Source organism: Mirounga leonina, unplaced genomic scaffold, assembly GCF_011800145.1.
Source record: "Mirounga leonina isolate KUSES-001 unplaced genomic scaffold, KU_Mleo_1.0 Mir_82, whole genome shotgun sequence".
Taxonomy (NCBI): Eukaryota; Metazoa; Chordata; class Mammalia; order Carnivora; family Phocidae; genus Mirounga; species Mirounga leonina.
In genome coordinates this window covers 35,971,090-35,996,945 of record NW_023270825.1, presented here as the reverse complement: position 1 = coordinate 35,996,945, position 25,856 = coordinate 35,971,090, and the positions used below count along the sequence as shown (strand labels likewise).

Here is a 25,856-nt window from a genome sequence, read left to right as displayed (position 1 = left end):
TTTAAATAATCTCTCCACCCAACGTGGGGCTCGAACTCACAACCCCAAGATCAAGAGTTGCGCACTGTACCGACTGAGCCAGCCAGGAGCCCTGCTTAAAGATTTTGAATGAGAATTTTCTAAGAGGCATCCCCCTCTAACACAACAATTTTTATTTTTGCACTTTACCTTTTTGCCCATACATTTGTATGGTTACATGCCTATAAAGTATTTGTATTCTCTTTATCTTACTTAGTATTTTCTTATTTAATATTTTGCGTAGAATAATGATTGCTTTTGTTTTGATTAGAAACATATTTTTTTCACATTGATGTACCAAATTTTGCAAAGCATTCCAATGTTCTGAGGATCTATATATCTATGTGTATCTATATTTACATATCTTTTTGTTTTTAACAAATTACTTCTTAAGATAAATTCCCAGGAGTGGGATTACTGAGGCAAATTGCATGAACATTTTTATGATTCAAGCTATATGTCACCAAATTGATTTCCAAAATGGTAATTGTCTATATAGTGGAGAAGTATATCAATTTCTTTGTCCACTAGGTGAACTTTTTTGCATGTGTTTGTTTAGTCTTTGCATTTCCTCTTACGTGAATTGTCTGTTCATATGTGTCAGAACTTGGTTTGTTTTTTAGAGGAAACTTTATGTCTTCCAATGACATTTGAAGCTGTTCACATGATTGTTTCTTGTCTTGGGTTACTTTGTGGGATATTGCTACTGAAGCATTTGATCCAGGCGCCTAGGTGGCTCAGTAGGTTAAGTGACTGCCTTCAGCTCAGGTCATGATCCCGGAGTCCCGGGATCAAGTCCCGCATCGGGCTCCCTGCTCGGTGGGGAGTCTGCTTCTCCCTCTGACCCTCCCTCCTCTCATGTGCTCTCTCTCTCTCTCAAATAAATAAATAAAATCTAAAAAACAAAACAAAACATTTGATCCTTGTCATCAGAGATACAACACAGATTACTTTCTCTAAAGGAATGGGAAAAGTCCAGGTTAATTCCTCTCTTGATGAATTTAACCTATCTCGGAGCGTGTTGCTGCATTTTGTGCGAAATGTCCAGTGGTTAAGGTACTGCGTGTTCACACCACTTCGGGAAACACAAAGTTCTCATGGCCTTAAGTGCTGTGGCCTTGCAGAAGCCATCAGAACAAAAGGCACAGTTACTGATGTTCGTCACTGGAAACTACCGTGCTTCTGACTGACCAGCTTGACGAACCGCTGTTGGATTGTCGAGACTATTAGCTGCATGTGAATTTCATTCCTCTTTAAAATAACATTGGAGAGGAAGAGTATATAATTCAAGCATTTGATCGAAGGGAAATAATAAAGCCTGTAATCCTGTTGCAGTTTACAGTTTCTTGATCATGTTTGTGCTATGTTTCTCTTGAGCCTTTTAGCAAGCTCTGTGAGGCAGGTAGAGCTGCAAGTCCCTGTGTCACAGCAGAGGAAGGAAGCTCTGGGAGTGGCAGGGGCTTGGTCACGGTCATGGTCATGGCATGGGGACGTGGCAGAGCCAGGAGGAGAAGCAGTTAGTTCTTCGTGCATCCTGAAAAATGTCAACTTGAATAATGTACTCCTTGGGGTGAATTCAGTGAGGAGCTTCATACAGTTCCATACATGGTTTTCATTAGAGATAACGGCAGTAAAATTTGTACTAATAATGGTGAGTTTAAGTCACCAAAGAAAACCTAAATCATATTCCAGATATTGTATGTAGTGGGTCAAGGAATTTCCATCACGACTGATTAAAAGCAAATGTTGATGTTATTAAGAGTGAATTATATAATTACTTGAAGTGTTTACTTATCCTGACCGTCTCATTTTGGGATTATATGAAATAGAGGTTGAGAATGTGGATTCAGGAGTGAGGCAGCTGGGGCTCTGAGACCCAGCCCCCAGGCTGAGACACCTGGAGAAGGAGCCCTCGTTATCTACAAACTGGTGGTGTAAGTATCTGTGTCAGAGATGTTTGATGAGGTTGAGGTCACTGCTTCTCCCTCTGACCCTCCCTCCCTCCTCTCATGCTCAACGATCCTCAACACTTAGTGCATAGTAAGCACTCTATTTTGTCATGAATTAGGTGTTGTTTATTGGTAAATATGCTTCATTTTTCTTTATTCTTTCATATTTAAAACTTTAGTATCAAGCAGGCACTTAGAGTGAAGAACTCTAATTTTTATTACAGCATGAACATTACAAATAGGAAACAATTGGTTTCTTAACACAATCCTGATTCATTATAACTTCTTTTATAGAGCCTTCTAGTTATTATTTTTTTTTAACAGAATTGTATGCAGTGAGGAAATGTATTTTTGGACAGACACACTTTGTATTGACTGTGGGTTGATATTTATTGTGATCTTGTCCTTTCAGCCATGTTTAGTGTTATGAGTCAAGCCTCAGGAATTATCTACATTCCATGAATTCCATTTGTACATGAATCTTTGAGAGCAGTTTTTGGCCTTTGATATTTGAAATGAGCTTTGCTTTTGTGGATATTTTATTACATTTTATAATAATGATCTGGGCATGGCCAAATTCAGTTTCAATAAACACAGAAAAGGGCAGAATTTATTTGAACATGTATGATATAGGAGAGATTATAATCCATTTTAGATTATTCAAGGATCAGTTACATAGTTTTTGTAGATATTTGTATTCTTCTTGTTCTTCAAATCTGTTGCCTTTGTCTATTTAATAGACACTTGTCCTTTCTAGGGAATGAGATGGGAAAGACATGTTTTCATTGTTGGGCCCTTTTACTCTTAGATGTGTCAAACATTAGCCTTAGTATACTGTTGTTCTAGGATATATATAGCATTTACCAATCTGGCTGAAACTTTCACGAATATAATTTTGTCTAGAGTGGGTCTTCTTGGGTATAGTTCTGTACCTTTAACTGTCTCAGTTTTCTGCTATAATTGAGGAATAAATTGACCAATATAGTGTCATATTCTATTTAATGGAGAGTAACTAGACCCTGCATACTTAGATTGCTGGGTATTTTTAGAGACTTAAATTACGAATATTATGAATATATTGAACACAGCTGAAGTTTTCTTTGAGGTTCATAATCTTTTGGTACACTGCAAAATTTCAGAGTCCTTTTATATTATTGTAAGTACAAACTTCATTGTACTTAGATACAAAGAAGTGTCAGTTAATAAAGGCTGGAAATGCAAAAAAAAAAAAAAGAAAGAAAAAAATTTATATTAGATACTATTATTCTTTCCCTGTAGAGGTAGGGAATTTGGGAAAAGTTGTCCTAGACCAGAGCTTGATGTTTTCTGTCATAAAATATAAATGTAGCACTGTTTCTATTGCTTTTTTTTTTTTTTTTTATGTTATGTTAGTCACCATTACATCTGTTGCTTAAAATACAGAAGCTAGTGAATTGTTTTGAAATGAAAAATATGCATTGTGGCATCGGGAAGAGAATTTTGTGAAGGGGCCCTCGGGTAGTGGTGGACGGCCCAGTGGAGAGCTGAGGGCCCAGGAGATGGAAAACAGGTGCACAGGTCAAAGTTGAGAGGAGAGACACAGCCAAGGTGGCAGGACGAGAGGGGCGGTGCGAGCATCTTCCCGCTCCTAGACCATATCCGACAAGGGCAAACAGACCTTGTCACAGACCACAGTGAAGGCAAAATCTCTAGGATTGGAGGGCGGCGGGGGGCGGGGGGGATCGGCAGCCTTGTGGGGGCAGAGGAGAAGTGACTCTAGGCACAGTGTGAGATAGGAGGTACCTGGTGAGAATGCTCCGTGATTCTGTCCATCCCTCCCTGCGTTGACTCCCCGCAAATGTGTTTAGTACCTACTCTGCATCAGGCTTGGTGTTTGGTGCTGTGGCTACAAAGAAGAAAGTGGTTCTCTCAAGGAACTTAAGGTCTACCTGGGATCTCAGACATGCAGGCCTGACAGTTGTGATACTTGTACTGAGTTGAAGTAGAGGGTGGGGGGGGTGGGGAGCCCAAAGGCAGGTGGCCTCCCTCTGCCTGGGCTCAGGCAGGAGAAGCAGCATGTGCAAAGACAGAACAGGGAGAGAGAACATGGGCCATTAGAGAGAGCTTCATTTGCCGTGTGTGTAGCCTTGGGCCTCTGCCAACAGTGTTAAGGGATGGGTTGAAGAAGTGAGCAAGTGCCAGATCTTGAAGAACTTTGAACACTGTGCAGTTGTGGGGGAGCCTTTGAAGTGTTTTAAGCAGGGAAGTAAAATAACTAGACAGATGATTTTAAGAGCACGTTGTAGTAGACACTGATGGGCCGTCCAACTCTTTCTTTAATGGAGAACTCACCCAGCCTCTGGGCCTTGCCTCTGCAGCAGTGAACCCCCTCACTTGGGGTTATGCCCCTTCCCAGGGGAGGTATGGGCATGGGGCTTTCACATCCAGCGACTGATGAGGTGGGACTGTGAAGGCCATCTAGGCCCAGCTGACGACAACTCAGAAGGGCCATTTAGCCCACAGAGCTCACCGTGGGGTTGGGGGAGGCCTTCCGGCAGCCTCAGCTTCTTCCTCTGCCCAACCCTGCTTCCTTCTCTGCTCTAGCCACCTGGGCCTTTCTGAGTTCTGATCTCAGTGAGGCTCAGGCTCTATTTCGAGTTCCCCTTGTTGTGCTAGGGTCTGCACATTGTCTCCAGGGAGGAAACACTGCCCATCATAAGGCTCCTCTTGTTTCCTTTCTCAGAAGGATGACACTCTTGCATTGCCTGTTGCAGTCTCTAAATAACTGTTTCCTAGATTTAAAACAATTTTCTAGTAGAAAGTTAAGTCTGGACCCTGTAAACTCTCATGGCCGTCAGTGAAGTCATCCGTTCTATTTGGAAGATGTTGAACTGTGAGCCGCTGAAGTAGAGCTGTTCAGTAGGCAGTTAGCTCTGTGTTTATTTGAGGTATTCAGCTTACATTTAGAGAACACTCAATTGAAGCTGAGGGATGATGTTCTGAGAATCAGGAAGTTGAATGGATGCTGATTTTCTTCTTTTTTTTTTTTTTTTAAAGATTTTATTTATTCATTTGAGACACAGAGATACACAGAGAGAGAGAGCATGAGCAGGGAGAGAGGCAGAGGGAGAGGGAGAAGCAGGCTCCCCGCCGAGCCAGGAGCCCGATGTAGGGCTTGATGCCAGGACCCTGGGATCATGACCTGAGCCGAAGGCAGACGCTTAACCATCTGAGCCACCCAGGTGCCCCTGATTTTCTTAATTGTACCTACCCCTCTCCCTCCCTGTGCCAACATGGGATTCTGTCGCTTTATAGTTAGGTGACTGGGCCTTATAACCACCTGTGTTGTACTAGCACCAACAGATAATGGTGCCATTTCACAGGATCAAAGTAGGCATGGACTGGGGCACCTGGGTGGCTCAGTTGGTTGGGCTTCTGCCTTCCAAATGCACTGCTGGGTGGGCTCACTACCTACAAAAGCATGCGTACTGGCAGACACATAAACTTTATCACCTCTCTTTAATGTCCTCGGCCAAGGGATGGGACTCTGACTAATGCACCAAAATGAATATGTGTGCTTGGGTAATTGAGAGTTGATGGTACCTTTGTTTTCTTTTTAGCTGTATGATCTTCAGATAAGTAATGATTTTTTTGTTAAGAATAATTGACTATGGGGCACCTGGGTGGCTCTGTTAAGCGGCTGCCTTTGGCTTAGGTCATGATCCCAGGGTCCTGGGATCGAGCCCCGCGTCTGACTCCCTGCTCAGCAGGGAGCTTGCTTCTCCTTCTACCTCTGCTGCTCCCCCTGCTTGTGCTCTCTCTCTGTGTGTCAAATAAATAAATAAAATCTAAAAAAAAAAAAAAGAAAAAGAATAATCGACTATAATTCCTATGATGCAGGGTGGAATGCATGCTTTATTGTCCACTTGTTTATTATATGGAATGTTCTTCCTTTTTTTCTTTTTAAATCATAGACTTTGATTTCCAGAGGTAGGTAGAATAGAGGTAATTTCAAGATTATTAGGTGCAAAATCAATTATTAAGTGCAAACTTTGTTTACCTACTGGATGTATATCAATTCTGTATCTCATAAATTGATATCTAAATTGTTTGATAGAGTATTTTGTACTGGGGCACCTGGCTGGCTCAGTAGGTAGAGCATGTGACTCTTGATCTCTGGGTTGTGAGTTCGAGACCCAATCTTAAAAAAACATTTTGTACTTATTGGGGCAGTAGTCTTACTAATTTTGTTTTTAAATGGCATGGACTGGGGCACCTGGGTTGCTCAGTTGGTTAGGCTTCTGCCTTTGGCTCAGGTCATGATCCTGGGGTCTTGGGATGGGAGCCTAGGGAGGAGTCTACTACTCCCTCTGCCCCTCCCCTGCTTGTGCTCTCTCTTGTGTTGGCTCTCTCCTCTCTCTCTCCCAAATAAATAAATAAAATCTTTTAAAAAATGGCATGGGCTGTTCTCTATTAAAGAAATTATAAAGAAAACCCTAACAGCATGGAAATGATAATCATTTTGAGAAAAAAAATGAAAATAATTTTTAATAATAAAAGAATTTATCCTCTGTTTTCATACTGTCAGAGAATGTCATATAATGAGAATGTAAGTGAATCTTTGCACTTTTCTATTAGAAAGGCAGATTTGAACTGATCAGACCCTCTCTACTCTCTGTGGGTCCATGGGATAGTGGTCAGCTTGCGGCCATAGAAGAGAACACAATGACTGTCCTTCAGGAGGATTCAGAGTCTCAGCACACCCCTCCCCCCAGCGTCCCTACCCCTGACCGCCCCCGGCCTCATTGGCCTTGCCAGCCAGACTGGAGATTGATCACCACCCGGAATAACTCAGTAACTCAACTGGAAGGCTATATATAACTTCTAGAGCAGCAAGGAACTGGTTTTTCTACATTCCTGGTGTTTGAAATAATGCTTGAGATGTGGTAAGATGCTTGAGTTTGGTACTTCTGGGGACTGTGAATCCTGCTTTTTGTAACATCGCAAAATCACAGATTTATCTAGCTGGAAAGGCTCTTAGAGAATGTCTAGCTCCACCCTTATGTTATAGGTGAGAAGAGTAGGGTTCAGATATGTCAAATGCATCCTCTACGCTTGGGCCAGAACGAGGACTGGAACTCAGGTCTGCTAAACCACTAGGCCAGGAGTAATTCTGTGACATGGCATTGCTTTCTCACAAGACCATGATGTGGCTCTGGTGTCCCGGGCCTGCGTGGGAAGCTCTGTCCTTCACCTGGTAGCCAGCCCCCCAGCTGGTGTATGCCAGTCCTTGCCTCTCTTACCCTGGGCAGGGATGTTGAGGCCAGACTTGGTTATATTCTGGCTCACATGAGCCTGGGTCCTTATTACTGCTGACCATTCACCGTTCCTGCCCTACTGGACATTAGTCTCATGATATGAGTCATGTAATTATTTGATTTAATCTGCACAGAACAGAGTGGGGACACAGTGGTAACAATAGCCAGGAATCAAGGAAGGTGAGGGAATAGGTTTCCCTCTAGTCTCAGGGTCCAGATTCTTAAGGATCGATTATCTTGCTAACCACCTAGCATAGTGCCTGAAACATGCAATCTGTACATTAATACTTTTTGGGTAATTTATTGACCAATAATAAATGAACAGAGGCTAAACAATAACAGAACTTTTTTTTTTTTTTTTTTTTTTGAGAAGTTGAGGAGACTTAACTTTGCTGTTCTTTTCCGGTTAAAGTTTTTTTTTTAATTTTATTTTTTAAGATTTTATTTATTTAATTGACAGAGAGACAGCGGGAGAGGGAACACAAGCAGGGGGGTGGGAGAGGGAGAAGCAGGCTTCCCGCTGAGCAGGGAGCCCAATGTGGGGCTCGATCCCAGGACCCCGGGATCATGACCTGAGCGGGAGGCAGACGCTTAACGACTGAGCCACCCAGGCGCCCCTTCCAGTTCAAGTTTTTATATAGCATCAAGATACAGTGTAGGCATTATAACAACGTTTATGGAGACTAATAACATGGAAATGCTAATGCCTAATATTTAGCAGAATTAAACAAATTTGTGATATAATTAACAACTTTGTGAAAGCAAAATAATAAAACCTATGCTGGAGATAAGGATAGTCTAAAACTTTATGGATAGATTTTATTCATTTTTGTTTTGTTTTGTTTTCTGTCTTACTAAAAAATCACTTTAATAAACACATAGTACTTATATAGTACAAAAAATCCTCTTAAAAGTAAATAAAATGTATAGTCCATGCTGTAGAAAATAAATGTGTACTGTGGTTTGCCTTTTTATCCTTATGGTATACAAAATTTAGATTTAAAGGATTTTTTTTTTCACCATCTAAAAGTACAGATCCATTTCTTAACCCTTGTCTCTGTTGTGGTGGACTGGAGGGATAAACTTAGTTTTGTACTTACTTGTGCTTTATAATGTGAACAGATTCACTTGTCCTGGGCAGCCTTCTCCTCCACCAGTCTACATTTGCCAGGTCCTTACCTGCTTTAGCAGGGAAATCTTAAGGGTAGGGTGCTAGACATTGGTCCTTTTCTGTTTAAGCCTGTTTTGACAAGCCTTGCTTTTTTTGGATTCCCCAAGGGAGTTAAATCCTGCTGGTGTTTATGCTCCTCAAACATGCTCTTCCTGTCTCTGGAAAATCTTTCACACTTACTCATCTTTGCATCCCCAGTGCCTGACAGGTAGTGAGCACTCAACCGGTCTTTGTTAAATGAATGAACGAATTGATCCCATCTGGAACCCTCAACTTTCCATGACTCTGCGCCATGTTTTGGTAATACTTACCTTAAGCCTGAGTGCGAGAAGAAAATTGGACCTGGGGAGCGCCTGGGTGGCTTAGTTGGTTAAGTGACTGCCTTCGGCTCGGGTCATAATCCTGGGGTCCTGGGATCGAGTCCTGCATCAGGTTCCCCCTGCTCTGTGGGGAGCCTGCTTCTCCCTCTGCCTTTGCCTGCCACTCCCCCTGCTTGTGCTCTCTCTCTCTCTGTCAAATAATAAAATCTTTAAAAAAAAAAAAAAAAGAAAATTAGACCTGCAAGCTTCTAAGTTAAATAAAAAACTTGGCAACCATGTACATGTGATTGAGGGCTCTAGTGGGACTTGGCCATCATAAGACAAATCGGACCGTTATCTGAGGAAGGTGGATTTTGTTGATTTCCTGTGTAAGTGAACACAGTTAAAGAGAAAGAATGGGTACCTGGCCAAGCAGCAGCTGCTGCATTTGGTGATAAAGGCGTGTGTGACTTGGGTTGGTTGCAGTAGTGCATGGGCCAAAAGGAAAAATCCAATCACTCCGCCTTTGCCCATTTGTAATAGTAAATTAAGTTCTGTGAAAGCAACTTTGCAGCTGTCACTAAAATTGACAAATATTTTTCTAAAGAAATAGTACATTTCAGAAACAAACTCCTCATTTTAACAGCCAACATATTTTTGGCTGTTATGTTTGCTGGCAAATGTTTCAAATTTAGAAATATTTCTTCTAAATATCTTGGAAAGACTAGTGTTTGGAATTTTATTTTTTTATTATTTTTATTATTTTTAATAAAGATTTTATTTATTTATTTGACAGAGAGAGACACAGCGAGAGAAGGAACGCAAGCAGGGGGAGTGGGAGAGGGAGAAGCAGGCTTCCTGCAGAGCAGGGAGCCCGAGGTGGGGCTCGATCCCAGGACCCTAGGATCATGACCTGAGCCGAAGGCAGACGCTTAATGACTGAGCCACCCAGGAGCCCTGTGTTTGGAATTTTATTTATTTATTTATTTTAAAGATTTTATTTATTTGACAGAGAGAGACACAGCGAGAGAGGGAACACAAGCAGGGGGAGTGGGAGAGGGAGAAGCAGCCTTCCCGCTGAGCAGGGAGCCCGATGTGGTGCTCGATCCCAGGATCCTGGGATCATGACCTGAGCCGAAGGCAGATGCTTAACGACTGAGCCACCCAGGCGCCCCTGTATTTGGAATTTTAAAGACAGCCCATCACTGGGAAAATGCTACCCAACAGAAACGTGTAAAAATGCACGTACGGTTACGTTACTTGAACCACTAGACAAAAATGCTTGTATGGTCCCAGTGAGGTCCTGCACATCTTTTCCCAAACATTTCCAGCATTTCTGTTCTGAGAATTTTACCACATCCATGCAGCCAATTGACTGCAGTTGAGCAGGACTAGTTGAGCTTTGTAAACTTAACAGAATTCCTCTGGTCCCTCAACTCTCTTATTTCCCCAGAAGAGTTCGGGACTTAATTTCCTCTGAAACCTTGAAAATCCAAGAAAAAAAATCATGACCAGTAGAAATAGGCATTTGACCTTAAAATACATCCAAGAAGACATTTGAGGGCGATTCAGTTTTCTATGGCTAAGAATTCTGGCCATTTGGTGAGAAAAAAAAAATCTTGTCAAAAATGAAAGGAAAGAGAGCACATTCAAGTGGAAATATTGAAGGAGGAAGTTGGAACTTAAAAAAAAAAAAATCCTGTGACTTGGGAAGACCTGAATTTCAAAATTATTTTTATTTTTATTTAAGTGTGTATAAAACAATTCTTGTAAAGTGTATTTTCTGAGTTTTCGTTTGCCTGCTTATTTGTTCATTTAGTTTTTTAATTTTTTCATTCCTTACTTTATTCATGAAGGATTTAAGATGACCACAACAAATATGTGTAAGATAAGGTGTGATATGTCAATAAAAAGTAAAAACAAAAAAACAAGACAAAGTCCAGGGAAAAACAAACATAGGAGGACCTACATAATTACTACAGTTTGACCTCATAGTGAGCTCTGTGTTTTTGGACACCAAGTGAAAAGGGAACATGAATTATATGGCTCTTATTTTCAGGAAAGAAAACAACAGCAAAAATAATACAAAACAGCCAAAACCCAACTTGTTCTTCTGAGGAAGCGGAGTATTCCTTAGTACCAAATTCTTTTCTTGGGGTGCCTGGGTGGCTCAGTCGGTTAAGCATCTGCCTTCGGCTCAGGTCATGATCCTGGGGTCCTGGGATCGAGCCCCGCATCGGGCTCCCTGCTCAGTGGAGAGTCTTCTTCTCCCTCTGCCACTCCCCCTGCCTGTGTTCCTTCTCTTGCTGTTTCTCTCTCTCTCTCTCTGTCAGATAAATAGGTAAAATCTTTATTAAAAAAATAAATTCTTTTTTTAATAAAGATTTTATTTATTTATTTGAGCGAGAGAGAGAAAGAACCAGTGGGGTGGAGCAGAGGGAGAGGGAGGAGCAGACTCCCTGCTGAGCGGGGAGCCTGACGTGGGACTTGAACCCAGGACTCCCGGGATCAAGATGTGAGCAGAAGGCAGACGTTAAATGGACGGAGCCACCCAGGTGCCCCTATTTCTTAGTACTAAATCCTAAGTGGGGCTGAGAGTTAACAGCTTCCCCAACTACATCGCTCCAGTTTGTTCCTTCATTTGTTCACTCTTTTAATCTTTCCTCAGACATTTATTATGTGCCCACCATATGCCACACACAGCATTAGATGATAGAGGTAAACAGTAAACAAGACATAGTCCCTTCCTCAGGCTCACTGTCTAGAATCTGCAGAAGACGGAGGGTTGAGGGAACCGCTCCAAGGGACAGGTGGGCTCCACAGTGGATCTTCAAAGGGAAGGGTTTGTCCAGTTAGCTGGCATTTCAAGTTGCCGTTCAGGGCCCACAGCCTCTAAATCGATGCCAGGATGCTTGCAGTATACTCCAACATGAGATGCCAGGAGGGGGCTAACAAGAACGAAACGATGGGAGGCCAGCAGGGCTGAGGTTATTCCTGGAGTGGGGACCAGAGAGAAGTGATGTGTTAGTTACACAGCTACTTCTTTGGGGAAGAAGGCCAATTCACCTGAAGCCAATTTACCGAATGGGAAATGAACCCAGTAATTGTTTCTTTTCACTAGGAAGGTTTAAGCAATTCTTGTAAGATACGATGGTCTTAACAGCTTTTTGAGGATGTGTGTGGTGTTTAGGGTGGCCTCTTTTCAAAGTGTGCTGGCATTTTATGCAAGATTCAATCTGTGTTTGCTTTGCTGTAATGGGAGGGGGCTGGGGCAGAGAGATCGGAACACCCTGGACTGCTGATATAGAAGAGAGAGGAGATTGAGGGGCAGGGAATGGGGATCTAGGGGAGAGGCAGAGTAAGAATATATTCATGAGGAGTACAGTCATTAAAAATATATATTCTTGGGGCGCCTGGGTGGCTCAGATGGTTAAGCGTCTGCCTTCGGCTCAGGTCATGATCCCAGAGTCCTGGGATCAAGTCCCACATCGGGCTCCTGACTCAGCGGGGAGTCTGCTTCTTCCTCTCCCTCTGCCTCTCCCACTGCTCATGCGCTCTCTCTCTCTCTCTCTCTCTGTATCTCTGTGTCTCAAATGAATAAATAAAATCTTTAAAAAAAATATATATATATATATTCTTGAGGGCCAAGAATTCTCGGGAAAATATTTTTCTTGTGAATAATAATAATCCAATTTATTTTTATTTTTTTAAATATTTATTTATTTGACAGAGAGAGACACAGCGAGAGAGGGAACACAAGCAGGGGGAGTGGGAGAGGGAGAAGCAGGCTTCCTGCTGAGCAGGGAGCCCAATGCAGGGCTCGATCCCAGGACCCTGGGATCATGACCCGAGCCGAAGGTAGACGCTTAATGACTGAGCCACCCAGGCGCCCCAATAATAAGCCAATTTATTATGCCCCTCAGTACCTTCTTTCTCTCTCTCTATTTCACACCCCACCCGAGGCATTGTGAATCCATTGCTTCTAGCCAAGACTCTCCATCAATTCGGAGTCTCTAGGGCGCTGAGACTACATATGAACTTCCTAGAGCTTAGAACTGGAATACGGATGTCTTCAAGTGACTTGGCATTGAGAAATATTTAAGTTTAATTTTCATTTAGTAAATTTCATTTACTGAAAGCACATACAATTTCATTTTTCCACAATGAATTTTCCTTTTTCACAATAAAGAACAATTTGCATTTACATCTCATTTTGTGGTTTTCAACATGCTCTATCTTGTCCTTACAGAAAGTCTGAGTTCATTTAACTCGCTTATTCATACCGTCTCGTGTCCCAGAGAAAGTTGGAAGTCATCTGTAGAAAAACATAGAGTTAAACAGAATAAAAAAAAAATAGAGAAGGACCTTGCAGCGAAGGGGAAAAAGTGTAGTTGAATAAAGCCAGTGGGAAAGCAACTTGTTTCCATAAAGTCATTTGTAATTGCTAGAGCTGGGCTATGCCAGCCAAAAGAGGGAAACTTTGTTCATAAAAATAACATGGTCATTAGATGAAAAGTATAATGCTCCGGATCACAGTTTTTCTTGGTCCAGAGACCTGAGAGAATGTTCCACAGCGTGTTCTTGTAAAAGGAACACCGTGTGTCTTAACGCCCGGTACCCCTGAAATACGGTGGAAAAAGTGGCATGGTACGTTTCTCTCGCCCAGTCCCTCTAATATCCAGGTCCCTCTAATATCTGGCTCGGTAGGGCTTATGGGATTATACCAGAATACATTTTAATAGAAGCAGTTCTCTGAGGGGCTACAACAATGCAGTTCAAGTTCAGAGTTCCCCACGGCTGGACGGGATCCAAAGACAACATTCAGGAATGGGTGGGCTCTTGGTCTTTCAGGCATTCCTCTGTGACTGTTGTTTCTTGGAATCCACTGTTTTAAAATGTGCAGCCGAGAACTCAGGGTAGAGTCTTTGGCAAGAACCTGAGAGGCTCTGAGTTGGCTCAGACAAAATCATTATCCTCATTTCACAGATGAAGAAACGGGACCTGGGAGAAGTTAATGATTATCCAAGGCCGTGTGGTCCGTGGCAGAGCTGGGACTAAAGCCACATTCTTCTGACTCTGAATCTAGGGCTCTTTCAAGCATTTCATCTCTCTTCTCTAGCTTAAGTGGAATTCTATTAGAATTTTGAAATGGTAAGAACGAGTATTTTAAACATCCACAATGCACTCCCTACTTAGATGTTCAATTTTTGGGTAAAAGGAGACATTGACTGTGGAGCTGAAGTCCCACCGCCCATTCTTTTGCCCTCACTCTGCAGTTGGTGGGTGTCATTCCCGACCCTGTATCTGTTCTTTTACCATACATATGTGTGTGTGTGTGTGTGTGTAAAATTTATATAAAGTACATAAATGACTTCATAGTATATGAGTCCTTCTGCACTTGCCCCCCGCACCCCCCTGCCCCATTATAGTTTTGATATATAACCATGCTGATACTGGTTGGTCATTCATTTTAGCTGTGGCATCGTCCTCCTTGCATGAATCAACCACAGTTTATCCATTCTCCTACTGATGGGATTCAGTTATTTCCACTTTTTTCTATTATAAGTGGTTCCGCCATGAACATTCTTGAATATGTCTGTGTCTTTGTGCAATATTTTTTTAAAAAATTGTATTTTCGGGCGCCTGGGTGGCTCAGTTGGTTGGGCGGCTGCCTTCGGCTCAGGTGATGATCCTGGAGTTCCTGGATCGAGTCCCACATCGGGCTCCCTGCTCGGCGGGGAGTCTGCTTCTCCCTCTGACCCTCCCGACCCTCCCCCCTCTCATGCTCTCTCTCTCTCTCAGTCTCTCTCTCAAATAAATAAATAAAATCTTAAAAAAAAAATTGTATTTTCAGGTAATCTCTACACCCAATGTGGAGATCAAACTCACAGCCCCAAGGTCAAGAGTCACATGCTCCACCGACTGAGCCAGCCAGGTGCCCCTCTGTGCAATTTTAGAGCATTTTTTAGTTCAGAAATTGAAGTCACCAACAGTTGCCGCAGTCAGATGCTGAGTCCTCCTGGGAGAACCTTGCATCCACCCAAAATGCCGTTTGGGTCCATTTGCAGCCAACGCTGTTCTGGCCTCAGTGCACCTGCCCTGGCCTCCAGCTCGTTGTATGTCTCTAGTCAGTTTGTTCAGGTTCTCGACTGTGGCCTGTTCCAAGCACCATTTATTTCTCAAGGACCCTACCCCACCCTCACTCCCCCCCTGCTCCCAAGAGATGACCTCACTTCTTATTTTCCTGAGAAAAATGAGGTCATCTGATGAGAGCTTCCTAAGTCCCTCTCTCCCAAACTCCTCAGCTTTCCACCTTTAGAAGGATGCGAACAAGTCATTATAAACCATAAATTCTTTATGGAACAAATGGAGGTATAATTTTTTTTCTTAAAGCTTCTCAGACCTAAAATTGGAATTTTGTCTTACCAAGAGCTGCACCATCTTCAAAATTACTAATTCACATACCTTCTGGCCACAGCCTCCAGCAATTCTAGCTTAATGGTCACTGTCATGGTTCTTCAGGTTCACAGAGACATCAGTCTGGGTGCTTCTTCACTCTCTCCATTCACCCCTTCCTGTCTGCACGGCCTCTCTTTCCATTTCCTGCTCCTGTCAGCTCCCACCCTAGACCTGTCCGTCAGAGCCCTGCTTATTTCTGCACGGATCTGCCTGGCTGTCATGTGGGAACTTTCCTTTTTCTCCTGTGTTTGAGATCTAGTGTCTGTCTGTCTCAGTTTTAGTTGACTTTTCTCTTTTGTTGGAATACTTTCTTTCCTCTTTCTTGTTTTACTTTCTTATTTTGTTGGAGTAAGTCTGCCAGTAGCTTTCTAAGAGCGAGTGCCTAGGACATGAATTTTTTGGAGGCTTGCATGTCAGGAAAGGACTTTTTTATGTCCTAACACTTGATTAATACTTCAGCTGGATATAGATTACAGGTTGAAAATCATCTTCTGATTTTTTAAAATTGTGGTAAAATAATACCTATGACATGAAATTTACCACTTTAATCATTTTTAAGTGTACAGTTCAGGGGTATTAAGTACATTCCCATTGTTGTGTAACCATCCCCACCATCCATCTCCAGATCTCTTTTTTCTTGCAAAACTGAAATTCTATACACATTAAGTAATTAAAAATTAATTGAAAGTTAATTAAAACAATGAACTCCCCATTCCCCCTCCCACAGCCCCTGGCAACCACCGTTGTACTTTCTGTGTCTGTCAATTTGACTGTTGTCAGAACCTCATGTAAGTGGAATCATGCAGTATTTGTCTTTTTGTGACAGGCTTATTTCACTGAGCATCATGTTCTTCCGTGGCAGCCATGTTGTAGCATATGTCAGAATCTCCTTCTTTCTTAAGGTTGAATAATATTCCAACGTATGTACATGCCACATTTTGTTTATCTATTCATCCATGGATGCACACTTGGGTTGCTTTAACCTTTGGCTACTGTGAATAATGCTGGCTATGAATATGGGTCTATATATATCTCTTTGAAACTCTGCTTTCAATTTTTTTGTGGATATACCCAAAAGTGGAATTGCTGGATCATATGCTAATTTTATTTTTAGTTTTTTTTTTAAGGAACCTCCACACTGTTTTCCATAGTGGCTGCACCATTTTACATTCCCACCAACAGTACACAAGGGTTCCAGTTTCTCCACATCCTTCACAGTACTTGCTATATTCTGGATTTGTTTGTTTGTTTGTTTGTTTTGGATAGTAGTCATCCTAATGGGTTTGAGGTGGTATCTCATTGTGGTTTTGATTTGCATTTCCCTTTTGATTAATGATGTTGACCTCAAGTCCTTTGCCCATTTTTAGTTGGGTTATTTTTTTGTTGTTGAGTTATGGGAGTTCTTTATATATTCTGGATATTAATTTCTTATCAGGTATATGATTTGCAAATATTTTCTCCCATTCCATGGGTTGCCTTTTTACTCTGTTGGTAGTATCCTTTGATGCACAGAAGTTTTTATTTTTTATTTGTTTATTTTTAAAGATTTATTTATTTATTTGAGAGAGAGAGAGAGGCATGGGGCAGAGGGAGAGAGTGAATCTCAAGCAGATTCCCTGCTGAGTGTGGAGCCTGACTCGGGGCTCGATCTCATGACCCTGAGATCATGACCTGAGCTGAAATCAAGAGTCAGACACTTAATCCACTGAGCCTCCCAGGTGTCCTGATGAACAGAAGTTTTTAATCTTAATGTAGTCCAATTTATTTTTTCTTGCCTTTGCTTTTGGGATCATATCAAAGAAATCATTTCCAAATCCATTGTCATGAAGCTTTTGCTCTGTGTTTTCTTCTGAGAGTTTTATATCTTTAGCTTTTGTTTAGGTTTTCTCAGAACTTTTAATATTTCCTCTCTGTCTTCTATTGTCCAATGTAGTTATACAAAAGTCTGATGTTGTTCTGATTCTTGTTTCTTGGTGTGTGGTCTATTTTTTTTTTTTAATCTCTGGGAGATTCTTTATCCCAGCTCTTATGAAATTTTGCAATAACGTGCTTTGCTGAGAGTCCTTTAAAAAATATTTTTGGGGACACTTATTATGCTCTTATCAGATAGAAATACTTGTCTTTCAGTTCTGGAAAATTTTCTTGTATTACTTGTTTGATTCTTTCCTTCTCTGTGTTCTCAGGGATGTTAGACCCACTGGGTTGGTCCTTTAAGCTTTATATTTCTTTTTTATTATTCTCTTTTTTGTTTATGGGAGATGTCTTATTTTATGTTCTAACCCTTTCACTGATCTTTTAAAATAGAACATAAAAAAGTTTTTTTCCATAATACCCTGTTCCAGTCTTACTGCCTTGCCCAGCTCCATTTTCTTTGTCCTGACTTGGTGTTCTTGGCTTAGCTTCCCATGGGGTAGAAGCATTTACTTTGCGGGGGGAAAAAGGTATATGCCCAAGTTACCTGAATTCAAAATAGAACAGGAATCTGTCCCTTGAAACTGAAGCCATAATTTCTGATGTACATTTGAAATTTCAAAACTGAACTCCTGTATTGTCTCCAAACCTGTCCCACCTTTATCGTTCTCTGCCTCGATTCATGGCTTCTCCATCCTTCCTGATGCCTAAGCTAAAAATTTCGGTGATTTTTTTTTTATTCTTCTCTTTCTCGCACACATGACATCAAATCCATCAGAACATCTTGTTGGTGCCATCTTCAAAATCTATTTAGAATCTGACCACTAATCACTACTACTCTGGCAGCTCTGGTCCCAGCTAGCGGCATCTAGATTTCTGTCACTGCGTTTTTCTCCTAGTGTTTTATTATGAACAGTCTCAAACATACAACAAAGTTGCAAGTATTTTACACAAATACTTATTCTCAACACCTAGATTCCACCCTTAACGTTTTACCACCTTTGCCTTATCGTTTATTATCATCCACCCATCCCTCCGCCCATCCATTCTGTAATAACCTTTTAACTTCATTCCTAGTCCCATGTTTTGTTCCTAACGTATCAATCCAGGTGATAATTTTGAAACGTAAGTCAAATCGTGTCTCCCCCCTGCTCAAAACCCTCATACAGCTGCCCATTTCACTACTACTGACTCTATAGTTTTTATGATTCCCAAAAGGGAAGATTGCCTTGGTAACTTAATTCTGGTGGAATTGTGAATTCATACTGAGCTTCTGTGCATTTGCATCACTGAGGGTGAAATTGACTTTTGTCTTTGGAGGAAATAAAACGAACTATACTGCTGTTCAGGAGGGCCGTAATTAAAATCTTCAACCATTTGTTCCTGCCAAGGTAGTTTTCTTGCATTCTGCTCTTCATTTCATCATGTGTGTGGGTGTAGATGTTTGTAAACAAGACTAAGTCTGAGCTCATAAGGGCTTTCTAAAATTAATTCTGTCTAATAGAATATGACTTTTACTTGAGTATTTTTTTAAAATGGAAATAGAAGTATATTGAATATACTGCAAGGGAGTAGCAGGTAGGACAGCAAAGGAAAGACTCTTCTGCTGCTTGGGTATTATTAAAAATCCAATGAGTAAAGAAAAAGCTAGTGAAATGTGTTAGCAGCATGCAAAACAAAAACTTTAAAATATATCTCTTGTTATATGTACATTGTCATGTGAAGGTATAAAATGGAAGAAATGGTGATTCTGTTTGTAACTGATATTGTGAAGCCTTTTATGAGTTTTATTTTTTTTTAAGATTTTATTTTTATTTATTTGACAGAGAGAGACACACAGTGAGAGAGGGAACACAAGCAGAGGCAGAGGGAGAGGGAGAAGCAGGCTTCCCACCAAGCAGGGAGCCCGATGTGGGGCTCGATCCCAGGATCCTGGGATTATGACCTGAGCCGAAGGCAGATGCTTAATGACTGAGCCACCCAGGCACCCCCTTTTATGAGTTTTAAAATGAAGTTCATTTTATAGGGTCCTTTTTTTAAAAAAAAAGTCAATTATGATCAATTTCAGTTTTTATTTTTCCCTTAAGTTTTCTTTTCTTTCTTACATTTGCCTCTAGGTTCCTCTTTTTGTGTTTGTTTTGACCTCTTTTATCCTTGGAGGCTTTCCCTCGATGTCTGGTAATTTTTGACTGTCTGCTCATATTTAAGAGTGAGGAATGAAAAAGCCAATTAATGGGATTTCACAGTTGGGTGATGTGGCAGGGAACTGACCTTTCCATTTAAGAACACCAAATATCAGTATCTGGAGGTCTTTTCTAGGGGGAAGGGATAGATCCTGATCCAGAACAGGATCCTCTGAAATCCCATCTGTGGGTATAGCTAGGGATCTGGAGAATAGATCTGGCTGCAGGTGCTTTTGGAGGAGGAGGATGGGTGAGGGTTGGGGATCCTACTGTTGCTGTGGAGACATGTCTAAAATCTTGCTATCAGCCCTGATCTCCAGCATACTGGTTTTTTTGTTTGTTTGTTTTTGTTTTTAGACCTAAGTCTCATCCTCATCTTCTGCTATATCTCTTGCCACCATGATCCACTCCTCTTAGGGATTCTTCAAAGATAGGGATGGGGAAGCTGGAGTTAATAGGAAAGCTAGGAGTCTTTGGTAGCAATTTAGGGACAAAATATAATGAGGTCACGGGTAGAGGTGATGACTAAAGGAATGAAGAGATATATGTGGAAAAGAAGTAACCCAAACCATTGTCCGTACTTATAACTTGAAACCATATCCAGGGCTTTGGGGAGATTGGGTAACAAAGGCAGGAAGCTTTCGCTGGGGGAATTATGATCTTTAGAAACTTTCACTGTGTGGTAGAAGGGCAGAATTTCAAGGTTAGAATGTACTGATGGAAAGGAAAAATAATTACTTCCTGCGTGCAGGCTTTCTAGATCTGTGCTAATTTAACACATCAGCGTTCCTAGTTTGAGAAGTTTTCATCCTTAAGTTTTTCTTTTTTTTCCTTTTCATTTTAGTATTGTGAGGCGGTTTTAATTTTTACTGCTGATTAAGAAATGGGAGAATCCTGATAAATTCCTTTCACAGATCATAGTAAATACCATTTATATACTGTCGTGCATCTACCACAGTAAGCACTCAGTAAATGTTAGTTGTTACTGTGGTTTTTATGTTTTATATGCTTTTTTATTGAATTCCAACAGCCACCCTATAAGATACACACTATCATTCCCATTTCTGCAGCAGTGGACCCTGCAGTTCAGAGCAGCTGGGACTTGGTCAAGGCCAACACAAAGCTCTTTTAGGGAAGTGGCTACATTCAGCCAGAATGTTGTCAGGGTTGGAGCGGGTGGGTTAGCGGCACAGTTGCTATTGGCTGGTGAGTGACACGCTTTGTTGTGAGCTAACAAGCACAGCAGTATCATATCCAGAGAACTGCTACACACTTGTTTTCCAAAAGTGTAGTGAATAGTTAGAATTGATTTTTCCTGCATTTTGTGGTGGTCATTAGAAAAATAAAGTGCCTGAAAAGAGATAGCAGCATGGAGCTTAAAAATGACCGGGTCTGATTTTTCCGAAGACATCCAGGGGGCAACAGACACATGAAGAGATGCTCAACGGCAATGGGCAATGCAAATCAAAACCACAATGACATATCATCTCACACCTGTCAGAATGGCTAGAATAAAAAAGACAAGAAGTAACAAGTGTTGGTGAAGATGTGGAGAAAAAGGAACCCTCACGTACTGTTGGTGGGAATGTAGACTGGTGCAGCCACTGTGGAAAACAGTATGGAGGTTCCTCACAACATTGAAAATAGAATCAACATATGATTCAGTAATTCCACTACTAGGTATTTACCCAAAGAAGATGAAAACACTAATTCAAAAAAATACATGCACCCCTGTTTATTGTAGTATTATTTACAATAGCCAAGATACGGAAGCTACCCAAATGTGCATCAGTAGATGAATGGATAAAGATGTGGGGTAGATATACAATGGAATGTTGCCATTTGAGACAACATGGATGGACCTAGTGGGTACTATGCTAGGTGAAATAAGTCAGAGAAAGACAAATACCATATGATTTCACTTTCATGTAGAATCATGTAGAATCTAAACAAACAAAAAGCAGAAATAGACCCATAATACAGAAAACAAGCTGATAGGGGCGCCTGGGTGGCTCAGTCGTTAAGCGTCTGCCTTCGACTTGGGTCATGGTCCCAGGGTCCTGGGATCGAGCCCCGCATTGGGCTCCCTGCTCAGTGGGAAGCCTGCTTCTCCCTCTCCCACTCCCCCCGCTTGTGTCCCCTCTCTCGCTGTCTCTCTCTGTCTGTCAAATAAATAAATAAAATCTTTAAAAAAAAAAAAAAAAGAAAAGAAAACAAACTGATGGTTGCCTGAAGGGAGAGATGTCGGGGGTGGACAAAATGGGTAAAGGGCAGCGAGAGATACAGGCTTCTGGTTATGGAAAGAATAAGTCACAGCGAGAAAAGGTACAGCAGAGAGAGTATCATCAACGGTGTTATAATAGGTTGTGTAGTGCCATGGTAGCTACGCCTGTGGTGAGCACATAATGTGTAGACTTGTGGAATCGCTGTGTTGTCCAGCGGAAACTAATGTAACATTGCGTGTCAATTGTACTTCAATTAAAAAAAATCACTTGGTCTGCGAATTTGTAGCAATAGCTTCTGGTTCGGGGTGATGAGAGGACAGGTTACAGAACTAGGAAAAGTTGATGGAAAAAGATGAAGAAACTGCATATGTGCCACCAACTTTCTTCTGTGAGCTTGTAAGCAGATCAAAGCTGGTAACTGTCAGTTGCTAGGAATAGCACTATAACTCAACCGACAAAGGGACGTCCTTTGGAATTGCTAGGTAGATCATAAATAATGCGGTGCCAATGAAGACTAGGAAAAAATGATGGGAAAAAATGATGACCTTTAAATCACCCCATTAAAGAATTACCTGTGTGCCTACTTCGTCCTGTCATGCTATACCTTCTGATCAGCCTCTGAAGATGAGATAGAAGTCTCTTTCCTCCTGCTGATAGAGTTTTCCAGGGCTCAAAAATAAGAGACCTGTTGAGCTATGAAAAAGACTTTTAGGAATCTTTTCTAGAAATTTCTGACAAAGCAAGAAAAGTTTTCTAATATTTAATTTGTGTCAAGAGAGTATTTTCCTCATTATGAAGATATAGATATACAGGTTCCATAGCAAATAAATTGGAGAACTGACCCTGAACTAAATAATACCTTATTCCCCATTTTCTTGTCCTTTCATTAAAATAAAAACAAACATGTTTCTCTTATTGTAGCAGAAATATGCATTCACCATTTGAAATTTTAAAAATGCAGATAAGCAAAAGGAAGGAAATAAAAAGCATCCATAATTCTGTTCATGAGCTATAATCTCTATTCAAATTTTATTTTTGAGTTGAAAAAATTCTAATCGTAATAATCCAAAGTAAATGCCAACCTTTCTTTCTTTCTTTCTTTCTTTCTTTCTTTCTTTCTTTCTTTCTTTCTTTCTTTCTCTTTCTTTCTTTCAAGATTTTATTTATTTATTTGAGACAGAGTGTGGGCACACAAGCAGGGAGAGGGAGAAGCAGACTCCCTGCTGAGTGACATGGGGCTCCATCCCAGGACCCTGGGATCATGACCTGAGCCGAAGGCAGAATTTTAACGGACTGAGCCACCCAGGAGCCCCTCAACATTTCTTTAAAAAATGGAAATTCTCTAGTGTTTGAGGTTTTAGAGACACCAGAAGAATATTAAGATTTATTGCCTAAGCAAACCACAGTCATTTCAAAATAGCTATGCCATTTATAAAAGTGTGCCTATTGATTTATATGAATTTTAAAAACACAATTCCACACCATTCCACTTGATTTTAGAATCTTTAATGCCACGACATTAATTCTTTACCCAGTCTTTGGTTATGTGCCTGAAGATGGTCCATTATTTTCGTTCTAATCCCTGGATTTTTCATGTAATTTTGTGTAACTTTTATTTGAAAAGGAAATGTCAAGCTATGAGGAGCCCCTGGGAAGGGCTCTTCTGTGCTGATTCTGTCTGCACTGGGAAGAATGCTATCTGCCCTGGGAAGTTGGAACACAGATGAGATGGCCTTGGGCAGTTTGGTTGCTAGACCTTGGTGACTCTGTGAGCCCGGGACACACGGTTGTTCCTCTTTCTGCCTTCCTTTTCCACACCCTTTCTAGCTTCTCAATTCAGACCCCAAGAAATCTCTCAAAGCTTTTTTTCTACTTTGTTCCAGTTTTTCATGGGCCCTATTTAGCAAGTAAATTCCTCTCTGGAGATGTTGACTATTTCTCACCCAAACCAGTTGTGTTGGAAATATCATCATAAATTGTCTCCTGTCAGGGCCTTATGACTTTTGCAGCATGTTCTGAGAAATAATGGTAGTAAGACCATAGTTGGGTTGATAATCTAACACTTCCAACTGATTCAGTCTTTAAAGTTTAGTTTTACTTTTTTTAAAAAGACTTTATTTATTTATTTGTCTTGAGAGAGAAAGAGAGCACAAGCATGGGGAGCGGCAGGCGGAGGGAGAAGCTGACTCACTGCTGAGCAAGGAGCCCAACGCAGGAATCAATCCCAGGACCCTGGGGTCATGACCTGAGCCGAAGGCAGACGCTTAACAGACTGAGCCACCCCGGCGCCCCAGTTTAGTTTTACTTTTGATGGACATATTTTATTTTATTTTATTTTATTTATTTATTTTTTAAAGATTTTATTTATTTATTTGAGACAGAGAGAATGAGAGAGAGAGAGCACATGAGAGGGGGGAGGGTCAGAGGGAGAAGCAGGCTCCCCGCGGAGCAGGGAGCCCGATGCGGGACTTGATCCCGGGACTCCAGGATCATGACCTGAGCCGAAGGCAGTCGCTTAACCAACTGAGCCACTCAGGCGCCCTTGATGGACATATTTTAGAAGCTCTAAGAAATTCTTCAGTAAATAAAAAATTATATTTTATTGACTTGCTTGCTAATAAATTTTCCCTATTAAAAACAGAAACCTCTTGGGTAAATACAGTTAACCCTTGAACATCGTGGGGGTGAGAGGCGCTGATCCCCCTCCCCTCACCACACACACAGTTGAAAATCCATATATAACTTTGGCTCTCCCCAGACTTAACGACTATTAGCCTACTGTTGAAGCCTTACTGGTAACAGTCAATTAACACATATTTTGTATGTTGTATGTATTACATACTATATTCTTATAATCAAGTGAGCTAGAGAAAAGGAAATGTTAAGAAAACCATAAAGAAGAGAAAATGTATTTTTAGCACTGTAAAATATCTTTGTACAAGTGGACCTGTGCAGTTCAAACCCATGTTCAGGGGTCAACTGTGGTTATTTTAAGGTCTATACTTCTTTTCACTAATACGTTCTTTTTCTTCAACTTTAATTTACGATGTTGTGAATCTCACCTACCAGTTTAGCACAGAAACAGTTGATTCTCTGGTTAGCAATTTGTTCTCTATTGTTCTGTTTTTATTTTAAAGTCTTCCCTCTCCATTTAATACCTTATATTTGATGAATAGTGAATGGCAATGAGTGATGTCTCAGAGACATTCTCATTAAATTCCAGGTATCATTTGAATAATGCTAATGGGATCATTTGGAGTGAAATGCTGCTTTATAATAAGTCCTCTCCTGACAGTCACATCTCTCTCCAGCTTCAAGTGTGGGGTGTGCCTTCTCCTTTGCTTCCACAGCACCTTCTACATACATTTATTAGAGGATTTCACTCAGTATTGTGTTCATTTGTCATTCTCAGAAAATTGAATTCCTTGGGGCACCTGGGTGGCTCGGTTGGGCGACTGAGTCTTGATTCAGCTCGGGTCATGATCTCAGGGTTGTGGGGATGAGCCCCATATTGGGCTTTGTGCCGAGCATGGAGCCTGTTTAAGATTCTCTCTCGCTCTGCCCGCCCCCCCCCCCCCCCCCCTGTTTGCATGTGCATTCTATCTCTAAAAAAAAAAAGAAAAAAAAAGATTGAATTCCTTGAGAGCAGGAGCTAGCCTGTTTAAACACTTGAACAAATGAATGACAAAAAGAGTAAATAAAATATGGCAGTTTTAGCCAGCTCTAGGAGGTACCAGCATGTATTGTTTAAGAGCATAGACTCTGAAGCTCAAACTACCTGGATTCAAATCTTTGTTTCATCATTTATTAGCTGTGTGTCCATAGACAACTGTATGTGACATTTTGTTTTGGTTTTTCAAATATGGGGATAATTAGAGTACCCAACTCTTACAGTTGTTATGAAGATTGAATGAGGTTGTATATGCAAAATGCTCAGAACAGTGCCTATGTATAGTAAGTGCTATATAAGTATTTGCTACCATTGCTGTTATCTCCCCTTTAAAAATATAGTCCTGGCATGGAATAGTGGATGCCCTTAGGAAATTCATTCAGGAATTCAGTTTTTTTTTTTTAAGATTTTATTTATTTATTCATGAGAGACAGAGAGAGAGAAGCAGAGGGAGAAGCAGGCTCCCAAGGAGCAGGGAGCCTGATGTGGGACTCGATCCCAGGACCCTGAGATCATGACCTGAGCCGAAGGCAGACGCTTAACGATCTGAGCCACCCAGGCGCCCCAGGAATTCAGTTTTTCTCCTGTCATCATGAAGAAGTGTTTTGTCTTCACTTTGGGTTCAGGAGCCCTTGGGTATGGGAAGGGGTAGTAGAGGTCCTCAATACATCAAA

At 41.2% G+C, this 25,856-nt stretch overlaps 1 protein-coding gene across 7 annotated transcripts in view; it reads left to right on the top strand.

Moving 5' to 3' along the window:
• The window catches only part of SYNE2 (spectrin repeat containing nuclear envelope protein 2), a 325,741-nt gene that overhangs the window by 28,247 nt on the left and 271,638 nt on the right, over positions 1 to 25,856 (top strand). Inside the window, exon 1 of one of the 7 annotated variants that reach the window (XM_034992808.1) lies at positions 13,679 to 13,885. The exons of the other annotated variants lie outside the window; for them this stretch is intronic. The gene's annotated coding sequence lies outside the window, so the exon portion shown is untranslated. Of the gene's footprint in view, positions 1 to 13,678; positions 13,886 to 25,856 lie in introns of those variants that run through there. 7 annotated transcript variants of the gene reach the window in all.